Genomic DNA, 13,226 nt, shown 5'->3' with positions numbered 1-13,226 from the left:
ATTGTATGAACACACTTTCGATTGAATGAACCGAGTTATTTCTTTTAATTATTGTTGGAAACCCAGTGTACAATGATATTTTATTTTTTATATACTATTAACAAACAACTCCATTATAAGCACATACATAGGTATAGAACACAATACGTGATTACAATTTGCACATGTTTTGGTCATAACAACATACGTATCAACTGGCATTATCCAAGCCTTCATTACATTGTTGAAATTAGTGCTGTAAAACATACTTTACATGAATACACCAAAACTAAAACTTAGAGGCATATTTTGAATGCAGACTACCTCGGATCCTCCTGTTCTGTTTTATTTTGTCTTCATTATCTTCTTACACATTATGGTTAACATTTGATGTCATCTTTGGATTCCCTGACTAGATCATTCGTTTATACATCCCTACCCACTAGCAGGACCACGAGGGATGGCAATGGCATGGAGGTTCCTTCATCCAGCAGTGGTATAGACACAGACTGATGATCAACGTGATTGCCAGAGGAAGCAACACGTGAGCAATTATCTAGATTTGAAGCTTTCGTGACTGCAAGGATTCATACTCTTTGTTTTTTTCGGTAAAGTCACGTAGGTTAAAAGAAAACAAATAAATGAAATCACGACGTTTCGGAGGCAACACAAGCTTCCGTCTTCGGGTGAAACCATCACAGCAAAATTGCTGTATCAAGTAAAGCAATGTTGCTGTGACGGTTTCACCTGAAGACGGAAGCTTGTGTTGCCTCCAAAACGTCGTGATTTAATTTATTTGTTTTCTTTTGCTGTGACGGTTTCACCTGAAGACGGAAGCTTGTGTTGCCTCCAAAACGTCGTGATTTCATTTATTTGTTTTCTTTTAACCTACGTCACTTTACCGAAAAAAACAAAGAGTAGCAATTATCTCTTTTTTCTGCCTGAAGAAACAAAATCTCTGATGGTAACTCCGTAGCATTTTACATCACACTTATCAGACTTTTTTTTCTCACAAGGTGGTGTCAAAGCAGGTGGATCTCTGAATGTGACTGTCTTTGATGAATGACCGGATGGAGGGGAAACTCTAGCCATTGGCTCTGATGAAGACACATCCTCTGAATGTATTTGAATATTATCTTTTATGCTAACCAGGGAGATGTCCTCTATTTCCTTCTTCCCAAAATGCATGTCCACTTGTTGTCGCAGTGAAATCTCCGAACCAGCTTGTTCTGATGGGTCATTTCCAAATGCAGATTGGTTTGCCATCATTGTCTCACTCATTGATGCGCCTGCATTTCCTGTCAGTGAAAGGTCAACTCCAGATGGGTAGACATCAGTGTTGTTCACTAGCTCATGTTTTCCATCAGACCCTACGGGCCATCCCAAGGGCCTCTGCTTTGATATACAGTCCGCTGTTACATCGTAACATTCCATTTTGCAGGCATGTGATAGCTTGTTTGTTAATTCTTGATCACTGTCGATTTCCCAGGCACATCTTTCATTCAGATTAGCCTCCTTCACATGGTCGTGGCTACAGGGGACTTTGTTTTCTGTATCTCCTGTTTCTAATTTAATGCCCACTTTAGTTTCAGTGTGCTTCCAGTCAGGTGACTCGTTTTTGTTTATTTCTGCTTGTACATTCTCTAAATTCCATGGAAATATTTCAACCATTTCCTCCAAATGTGGCTCATGTAAATAAAATGCCGTGTTTGGTAATTTCCAACTTGAATCAGCATTCATCGCAGTCTCTGCGCTTCTTTTTGATGCAGATGTACAATATTTTTTAAATTCCGTGTCCCGTGTTTGCAACGTGTCCAGTTTTAACAGGTTATTTGTCTCTGCATCTTGAATAGGGTGTTCAGCCCCATCATGTGTATACAATCGAGAAGCCTCCATGGGGCCACTTGCAGGGGTTGTTTCTTCCATCTGTGCAGTAATCTCACCCCCAAATGGCTTCAAATTTCTTCTCCCAGCTGGAGATGACGAGCCACTCTGTGGCTCTGATGTGGGCCAGCTCTTACTTCCTCCAGCCTCACCAGGAGAATTAGGTTGACCTTCAGCATTCTTTGGCCTCATAGCTTTGAATAACTTCCCTGCAAACTGGAATCCATCCAAGCTGCTCAGCTTTGTGGACCCTATGGATAGGTTCTTCTTCACAGGAGTCTTTTTGCTCATTGCACTTTTAGAAGATGGTAACTCTTGAAATTCCCAGGGACAGATTTCTTCACGGTTGCTAACTGCACGACATGAGTTCTGCTTCAATTCATAAGAGGTCACAGGTTCACAAGCGGTTCTATTTTTAAATGAATATTTGTGCTCTTTTTTCCAGCAGCTTTTGTTCAGCTTTGGCAGGCTAGATGTCTTCCACTGGTTCGACGTGGTGTCTCTCTGTTGTCCCTCAAAGTAATTTAGTACAATATCTCTACTCCCAATATCCATGCTCGCCTTTTTATGATCTGTCGATGCCTTTTCCTGGGCACAGTCCATTAAACTAAGAGACTTCTGCTTTATAATTGGCTTAAAATAATGACTCAAATAGGGCTCTTGTGATAAACTGTGACTTGTAGCAGTGTGACAGACAGGAGGACTTCCCTGCAATGCACGCGATGGCACATCCTTGGGTACTGGAATAAACCAACCTGTGTTACAACATTTTTTTTCCGATCTGGAAAACAACTTTTCCCCGTTCAGCTCTGGCAGCTCATGATTTGTGTTGACACATGACCCTAGGAAGGAGAACCTCTTGCAAGGTTCAATCTCTTTTTTTGGAGCTTCCATGACAGGATTCTTAATTGACGTGAGCAAGGGGGCAGTGTGAATGTGAGAAGTCGTCGATGAACATCGCTCACGAACAGCGCTCTCCCGGGTGAACGAGCGCAGTGTCCCATCAGCGCATCTTGTGAGACGCTGGAAAATTGTGCGGCCTCTTCGAAGGTGGCGGTTCTTGGACGTGCTCAGTACACTCCCATTTGCCAGTGCCCTCGGTGGCTTGAGGTACTCTAGATGGGCCTGAAAATGTCACATTCGTCACAATTCCACGCACGGTGAAATGCTTTTGAATTTATCGCACATGACATATCTGTGTTGTTTGCAGCGGGTTTAACCAAATTCATCACCATTTATTGCACTACTTGCACATTTGCTGAAGCATCATTTTAATTGGGAGCATGGCTTCTTGCATGTAAAATCCGAACTATAATTTGTACGTTGACTCCTTTTGCATATTTCAAGTTACCCACTTCCCATGATATGTATGTGCGGATTTAAGTATTAGAGCTTGAATGGTTAATATTGATTCTTAACCGAAGACATTTAAATCAAATATATAATGGGTTCAAGTGATCACTACAACCATTCGTGTGCAGTGGGGCAAACTCATATACCTTCCAAATTGTTCGGCCAGCGTGGAAGAGTAGGCCAATAAATTAGTGGGGAGAGGTATTGACAATGTCACATATCTGACTCAATGGGAACTGAGGTATAGGCTGATATGTGAACATCGAGAGAAAATGACCGTTACACCATCATACACAAATAGGTTACTGGACAAATCTAAAGTGCAAGCTGCTTTAAGTATTAAACACGCTTTACTGTGCTCTCGAAGTAAACGAATGTACATGAAATTGAGAATACAGTACAGTACAGCGCTGTATAGAAAATGGTCTGATTTGCTAACATCTAAAGAAAATTACAATTATACCATCCGCACAAAGCTGCACTGGGTATATGGGCAGTTAATTCCATCAAGGTGGATATGTGACACTGCACTGCCGTGCACAATCGTGCATGACAAATCCAGCACAGGAGCTCACCCTCTGGACGTAGTTGACGTGAGCAGCTTTAGTTTCTACCCTTGCGGTGACTGCAGAAGGTCCGACATCATTATTTCTCTCCAACCGGCATGCCACTGCAGTGTCTGGTAGCAGGAGCTCCACACCAACAAACTGGAAGTTTGAATTTCCGGGGGAGAGAATATTAGGACACAGATTCATGCAATCTTTAAAAAAAATCCATTGTTATACCCGGAAAAAATAATCAAAATGAGTACTGTATTGTTAAACTATAATTATGAGTATTTGTATTATACAGTAATTTATTTTATTGCATGGCTAGCATTAGCGGCAAGTGATATCTGAACTGATCCTGCACCCTCCACCGTCCCCCCCATTGATCACATCACCCTGCACTTCCAACATGGTGAAGTATGGTCAAACAACCCCCATGGCCTTCATCCAGCAGAGGATAAGGCTGTAAATATATAATTACATTTTATTATAGACTGTCGTAGAAATATAGACATAAAAAGCATACTACGTATTCACATCTGAATGTGTCAGTTACTTCTTACATACAGTACTATGTCATTGTACTTAAAACATATATTTTTTAAAAGAGCACACAAAAGCCCAACACAGCGCATTGTACACATGCATTCGCTGTCAGTTTGCCTGACAAGGTAGTTTTGTCTTTATATATAGATATTCTTGTTTTTATTTATATCCGCCACAACGACGAGTATCATTTTGAGTTACGTATCATATAAATTTGCACCGAACTAGGACCCATATCCTAAAGAGAGGGAGGGTCCTTGCCAGTAAGATCTGCAGTAACGCATCATCGATTCAAGCAAGCCGGACTTTGATGATGAGACACACCGCATGTCAAAATTGGTCCAGAGTTTGTTCGTCTTTAATCAGTGCTGATTAAATTATGCACTACCAGAAGGCCGTGCGGCAGATTGGTTGCGTATTAAAAACCTTCATTACTAATGTGGCGAGACGGATATGTGAAGGAGACATTACGCCTTGTGGTAATTTGAGTTTCTGCTCATTTGTCCAACCTTCGGAATCAGCAGGAGCCCCAAGTTGGCCGTGACTGTGAGGTGCTCGTGCATGAAGGCAATTAAAATCATCCAATCTGGGTGGAGGGCGGGAGCCGACAAACGCCTGGAACAAGAGGCAAATTAATCAACATGATCAGCATCACTAAGACTGTAACAATGACCCACTTGCCTGGCTTCGACTCCCATCCAGCGGTGCACGTGGGAAGGGAGATGAGGAATTTTTTCACACAAAATGTTTTCATATCATCAGATTAGTCTAGTAATATAACGGATAATCGGTAGAGTGATTGATCACTTACATAATCGCATAGCCAAGCTCTCGACTTTGTTCCTCTTGTTGCTTAATGTTACAGACCACATCAGCGAGGATGCCAGCTGAGACGGAAGTGATGTAATCAGTTCATGTGCAGGTGCTAGGTGGATCGTTACGTCGCAGAATCGTGATAGGTAGTGACTTGGGGAGCCCTTCATCCAGCAGTGGTCATGGTCAATCCACTGTAGGTACATTTCTATCGTTACTTTTACAAAACTATCTGCACACCCAGTGCTCGTCAACTGCAGTGTAAACGCCTGGAGTCGAGCAGCAGCTCATAAGTAGAGGGCAAATACATTGCATTGATTGGTTGCACAGGAACAGGCATGACAATCAAAGCGCGGCACTTGAGACTCGTGGTTTGCACTCACCAGAACATATGGAATAGGAACGAGCACGCCGCTTCATTGACAAGGGCAGCTGTGATGTTCCAGGCTTGGCGTGGGGGCGACGTGGTCTTGCGGACGGTGTGGCACACACGCAAGCCCCACACCAGGCAGGCTAGCTCCACTGCAGACACAGCGGGGAGGGCATTTGCGTCATCCTCTTCAGTAGATTAACCGAGGGATCTAAACGATGTAATATTGTTGTGGTGCGGTCTTGTGGGTTATGTTAAATTTTTTTATTTATTTTTGCTGTGCAAGTCGCCATCATTAATTGCATTTGTGTGCCAGGGCAAATGGATTAGAATAGCTAAAAGTTTGCACTGTAATTCATGACATTTTATATAGAGTTGTGGAAATACACGGTGGTTACAAAACATCACGATTCTATGATTACACTGCATCATGATCTAATATTTGTGCCCATCTGTCAGTCTACCTGCCTAGGCCTATGCTCATTGAATGCCCGTACAATTTTAAAATGTTCCTATTACATGCCAATGATTCGCTCTTGGATAATTAATCAAACGAAAATAATAACGCGCAAACCATCATCAATCCACTGCTGGGTGAAGGCCTCCCCACCACGCCTTGTCGTTCATGGAGATTGTTTGACCATACTTTGCTCCAGTCAGTGCAGGTTTGGGGGGGCAGGCGTGAGATGGGGGTATAACTCACCACTTACGTGAAATCATTGCTGGGAACCGAACTCAGATCGCTGGGTTCATAGTGCAGTGCGCTAAATACCACGCAAATAATGATATCCTCGTCAACATTAATTTTTTACCTTTTTTTATTGTAATCCTACAGACACGTGCTCAGATTAACTTCATAACACCTATACTCTTTAGTTCTTATGGTAAAGTCACGTAGGTATAAAATAAATCACGACGTTTCGGGCGCAACACAAGCGTCCGTCATCAGGTGGTTGCTTGGCCAGTTCTGATGACACTTCTGATGACGGACGCTTGTGTTGCGCCCGAAACGTCGTGATTCATTTCATACCTACGTGGCTTTACTGAAAAAAACAAAGAGTATGGATTCCTGCAGTCACGAAAGCTTAAAATCAAGATTCATCACACCTGTAAACAGAGCACTTCAGATGTGAGCGTTGATGAATCACACAAATTTGTGAAACTTTCAATCAGCTCGGTTGTGAGATAGCCATAAGATGGCAGTAGGGCAAGTGCATTTTCATCCATCTGTGCAGAGGTTCGCGTGTTATTCTTTCGTAAGCAAAGTTTTTCTGTGGGTACTTCAATTTCCTCCCGTATGCCAAATACTCATTGATAGAACTGGCCAAGCAACCAAATTCAAGGATCACTTCCCAAAACAGAGTCTCTCCGAGGCCTTCCTGGGTAAATCATTGGTGCTATTATTACTCTAAAGATTTACCTTTGTTCGTAACAATTTTCTCAAGTTTACTTAATCCCCCGCCTCTCTTCATCACTCGTCAGACTGGTTGTATGCGGTTGTGGTAAATTGCGGGCACTCCTACATCTTACAAAATGTCTATTCAGCATAGAAAAGTAGGCCAAACACCCTCCAGAAGTGCTCTCTCAAACTCCCTCTCGTGGAGGCCCATCTGACAGCAGTGGCATAACTGAGTAATTGCAAGGCTGCACCTTGATATTTTACCATATCCCCTTGACATTACTCAATAGTTTTCCCATTACCATACTGTAATGTAAAATCCACCACTACTCACCACCGGATATAATGTGATTGATGAAGCCTGGCGGGCATTGAACGTTGCAGATTTGCCTGACCTCAATCGACGGGCTTTCTTTCCGTACTGATGCTGACAGCCAGAACAGTAGACTAAGCGAGGCAAGTATTGCAAGTTCATAGCAGCCTGGCGCAGGAGTACACCATTTTCCCGTGGAATCTGCTACCACCAGCCTGTGAACACACAATCGACTATCGTCAGGGTTGACAAAGAGCAACATAATCACGTGCCCCATATAACGCATGACATTGCCTTAACAGCGTTGATAGGGGGAATTAATGATGCAGATAACTTTACTTTTATAATAACAGTTTACTATATGCTCAATGTTATTTAAAAGACAATAGCATCCTTTAATCTAATTCATTATGCACAAACGCTTTCTGGATGATGAACATAATATTTTGCACCACATGCTGTGAATGAAGCATTATGAATAAAGCATGTTTCACAATTACATAACGTGAATATAATGCCGAAGAGGTTTTTAATAATTATCGTGCACAAAGTGATGGTAAGTTACCTCCCTCGATTTGGTACACTCGATTTTGGAAATAAAACTGGTACTGCTACGTCTTAGAGATGGTGACAGTTTCGGAAGGGCTTCAGCCAGCAGTGGATAGACCACGGCTAATTATGATGGTGATGTCCCATCAGTACAGGTTTTCAATCCATTTCAAAATGCACTACTTTGCTGAGAAGACATTATGAGCATGGAGGGCTAAGTTCAAGCTTTAAGAATCTAGCAGTGTCTGTGATGCTAAACAAGATGCCATTATTTATTGTGAAGTAACATTACTTTAAAACCAGGGCAGGACTCTGATATTCCAATGTTAAAATAGTTATCTTTGGTAAACAACAAAATGTGTGTATATTTCATTAAGCAGCATCGAGCATTTTATGTGCTGTGAAAAAAGGGCTATTATATGAAGGGTTGCCTATGACATATTTTATACTGGTAGGAACCTCCTGGTTACACTAGCCCACAGGAAATTATTGTGTCCGTCGTGCAGGGAGGGGCTGGGTGGGGAGGGTGGGGAGGGGCTGGGTGGGGAGGGTGGGGAGGGGCTGGGTGAGGAGGGTGGGCTGGGTGGGGCTGGGTGGGGAGGGGCTGGTCACCCCGTGGTGCCCTTATAAAACTCAACGTTTAACCTACTCACACCGGCTTGTGCCCGCCCTCACAGTCGGCCATATTTGCGGAATACACCACGCCGCCGTTGACCCTGCCATTGACCGAGAAACCCAACGTTCCTACCAGCTCCCTCCGCAGCACCACTCATAAATAACGTGTTTAATTTTGATGTAACATTAACGAACATGAGTTGTAACGAATAAGCAATGAAGCAAATGCTCTGGACCGACACGCATGTTGCAGACAACTGTATTATGATGCCTAGTAGCCTAGCAGGTACTCATTTGAATCTGAGTCGAACTATACTCTATATGATTCCTAGGACTAATTCAGATAATAATCGGGGCTGTGATGCCACTGCCGGGAGTCGAACCAGGCACTTTTATTCAGAATCAAAATCATCTTTACAGTCGTCTATAACGCCGTGGTACCCGTTTATGGATGAGTAGACCTAAGTGAGACCCAAGGTTAGGTGTCGTCATCACTTTCCCCTCGTTATTTTCCCATGGTCCGGAGTCGAACCCAGATTGACACGAACACATAGGTCTAACAACACAACTAGCATGCATATTATTGCAATACAGTACTGTTAATACTTGTCCTTCCACCTCCGAATAGCACGGTTGACTACGTATGGTGCGAAAGAAGTTGAACAACCCACGCACGCATCTACATACCTGCACAGGTGCAGCACGGCGGGCCCATACAGAGCGAGGAACCCAAAAAAACGCACCCAGTCGATCAGTGCCGACCCGCACCAAGCATTTGGCAGCAGGTGCATGTATAGGACCTGCGATTCAGCAGACGTTAACAATGCGTATTCGTTAGGCTGATTACCGTATATCTTCTTGGGAGGTATATCAATTGTGTCTTAAAATATGCTGCTTTTGTGCAGTTATGATAGGATAGAGGGGACAAAGTGTTGATCAAGAGTTATTTAAACACAAGCAGGTTCGAGCCTGTCCTATGGTCTAAGTTGATTCCCCCCATCACTACAATATTTAACAAAACTGCATATAGCATGAGTGACCTGAAGCATTTGTTAGGCTTTGGCCTCCACCACCCAATCATTTTTAAATAAAGTTTTGGTGTTACGCTGACCAATTTGCACCTTAACTCATCGCGATTGGCATTGTGAAACACTTTGGAGATGTTTTTTTTTATTTGGGTAAAATAGGTTTTTGTATATATATATCTCATCATGGATACCACATGGCCTTGGTACCTTCTGTCTAAATGGGCCCCTGACTGTGTGATAAAAAATACTCAGGTGATGTGACTCACTAACTAATGGACAAATGACATGTATTACACAATTGTGGTGACATTATTTGGGTTGTCCATTATATGATATGTACAACACCTTCCTTTCTCTGTTGTATGATTTGTTTTTAGACTGCAATATAAACATAGCATGTAGACTGAAAAGAAATTACTTTGGGTTGTCTTGGTGGGATGTTATGCAATGATATTATTTTACTGTAACAACCTTATTTCAGACAATGTACTTACCGAGAAATAAATAAAAATGGATCCCAGTAGCATTGTTTCCAGATTCATCCAACCAACGGAATTAATCATCTGTAAGTAGTAAAGTAGAGCAGCATTTATACAATCATTCTTTACGTGAATGTGCAAATTGGTTACATCTTATAAGATATAAAGCAGCAATCAAACTATAGCAATCTCATTTTCCATATATTTTGAAGGGTTGCTAACAGATTAATATGAACAATCCACCTACATCCAAATATATGTTTTCAACTTGCAAGTTGTTATGTTGACAACAACGCAATGTACAGGCTGCTCCAGATGTCTTGTGTCTCCCAATTAATTGACCCCTAACATATTTTTTTGTATTTTTGGCATACTCATCTCTGTTTTAGATAAACTTCACTTGAAAAAAAAGTTTCAGAGAATTAAATGGGTGGTCAAAATATATCTGGACCACACTGTACAGCGGCTACTTTTCCTACACTGCTATTTTTTAGCGCACTCTGCGAATCTCCTAAAAGGCTGACTCGACACCTTTTTTTCATATCGCTCATCGACATCCAACCATTTCGGGCGCGCACACAACCCGAACGTTACCGCATTGTTTCGGACACGGTAGAGAAGACCCAGGGACACCGCGCAGAGCAGCAGGCTGGCAAACTGGAAAGCAAGCAGTGCCCTTCGCAGAACAGATGGCTGAGTAGTGATGCATGCCTCCTCCTCCTCCCCTTGGGATATTTTCCATGGGCTCTCCCGTCCTGGCGAGACAGACCTCAGTGTGAGCACAATGTCATAATACCTAGCGGGTAAAAGGGTGCAACCCTGCAAGTGTTTTGCCTTTTGCCACTGCTGGCAGAAGGACCCCTTCTGGAAAAAGCTCCAGAGAGCTCATCCAGAACGGTTGTTTGGCGAACTCTTCCGCGCTGAGCAGACGTTTTGTAAGAGATGGGAATACCCGCGCACTTTAACCCCACCGCACGCACCTGCCAGTCGATCAACTTTGGTGTTCCTATTCAGGTGGAGGAATTTAAGAAATTAATTCTAGATTTGAAGCTTTCGTGACTGCAAGGATTCATATTCTCAGGTTTTTTCGGTAAAGTCACGTAGGTAAAAATTTAAAAAAATAAATTTGATACAGCTGTCGTGCTGTGACGGTTCCACCTGAAGACGGAAGCTTGTGTTGCCTCCGAAACGTCGTGATTTTTATTTTATTTTACTTTTATTAATTTTAATGTTTTACCTACGTGACTTTACCGAAAAAACCTAAGAATATGAATTTAAGAAACTTGCACCACGTTTCAACTGCTGCGCCAGGACATCAAATCAAACTGCGCGACCTCGGCTTTGCAAAGTTCCAGTGGGCTAACAATTACACCATGGCCCGTGCTTTATAACACATGGCAGTGATCACGATTACACTGGAAAGCCAAGTTTGCTCTCCTAACAAGCATTTATCTCATCAAGTGTGTGTGGCGGGTTATAGTGGCTGTGATGGCCGATGTGCCACGTGTAGCATTGCTGCTCAATCTGTCAGCAGCGTAGCTATCGAGTGTACAGGTGGTGAAGCCGCACTGGGACCATGTGTCAGATGTGCCCATGCACTGCACTATGAAGAGGTGGGAGGGGGTGGGATTGGATAAGGAGCCCCATTTCATTGCCTTGCACTCAGGCCCATGCCAACCACACTACACCACTGCAACATTCCCAAACCCTTGTTCCGTTTAGCCGTATTTTCCCTTGTTTTTTTGCATTTATCTTTGGATTTTGAGTATGTTTTGTACATGCGTGGGTTGCTCTGTGCAGTACCTTAAGATGCTTCTATATTTAGATGCAATATGTTAATTATTATATAGATTCTGAATGAATATTTAACTTTAAAGAAAACTCACAACATTTGTCTTTAACATTGGCTTCCAACAGAAGCATGCATGCATCGTATCCTGATGTTTTAAACAATGGCCCTTCTTTAGAACAGAGAAGAGAGATCTATACTACATTTAGAATTTGAGCTTGAAATATGTGCATGTATGTTGAACTTCTTTCACACCGTACGTAGCCAACATTGTTAATCGGAGGTGCGGGGGAAGGACAACAAACTAAACGCAAAAACAATTGTAAAGAAATTGGTTTTCAATCTTGGCCCTGGGGAAACTTGGAAAAAAATAGTTTTCAATATAGGCCCTCGAGAAAAACTGGGAACTGTTGAGTTACGGTAATTCATGTTTGATTAATTATTAGTTTGATGACATCCTCAGCAGCTCTCAAGGCCAAGTAAAACATGCATTTTATTTCACATTGAGCATGCCTCATCAATTATCTTGTCAATTACCTTGTTGTAGAGGTTTGAAGTTGTCTCCAGGCAGATGATATGTTAAAATAGCAGGTATAAAAATACATTTAATTTAATTCCAACACTGGCAGTTCTGTGGCAGGTACTGTTCTGAGACATTCAAATAGGGCATAGTGTATAATGCAGTTTAAGCAGTGTAGTATATAGTAGTCTAGTGTATAGTAGTGTAGTGTATAGTAGTGTAGTGTATAGTAGTGTACAGTAGAACCCCTCTTAACGACCACGCCTGTGAACTAATCGCCTTACGACGTGCCTCCATAAAGCCCAATGTGTAGTGTATAGTAGTGTATAATGTAGTGTATAGTGTAAAGTGTATAGTAGTGTGTAGTGTATAGTAGTGTATAGTGTAGTGTATAGTAGTGTAGTGTATAGTGTAGTGTAAAGTGTATAGTAGTGTATAGTAGTGCAGTGTAAAGTGTATAGTAGTGTATAGTGTATAGTAGTGTATAGTGTAGTGTATAGTAGTGTAGTGTGTAGTGTATAGTAGTGTAGTGTAAAGTGTATAGTAGTGTAGTGTACGTGTAGTGTATAGTAGTGTACAGTAGAGCCCCTCTTAACGACCACCCCTGTTAACTAACGACGGGCCTCCATCGAGCCCAATGTGTTCGCTTAGCGTGTAGCTACAGTAACTATTAATTAATGCATTCAATAACCATGTTACTTTTAATATTATGCATGTATGTCGTTAGTATATTGACGTACGAATATCCAGTGTTTAAACATCATAAAGTGCGTGTGTTTTGGGTGACAAGGCGGTTAACTTTCAATGCTCTCGGTTTCGAAATGAGAACCCTTCGGCCGTGACATTTCCTGCACGACCAAAATCACCGGGCGAGCGGTCCCCGCGGGAAGCAATCAATCGATCAATCGATCGTCGCCGCTGCTAAGAGGGGGGGGGGGGGGCAACTACCGTAGATCGTTGGACACGATGTGGGGGAGGGGGGGCAGAAGAAGTGTGAACCTATTACCGCAGGCTCCGTCGGAGGAGAATGCAGCGCAACCC

Source organism: Lampetra fluviatilis, chromosome 21 (genome assembly GCF_964198595.1).
Source record: "Lampetra fluviatilis chromosome 21, kcLamFluv1.1, whole genome shotgun sequence".
Lineage (NCBI taxonomy): Eukaryota > Metazoa > Chordata > Hyperoartia > Petromyzontiformes > Petromyzontidae > Lampetra > Lampetra fluviatilis.
Note: the sequence above shows the minus strand (reverse complement) of the source record.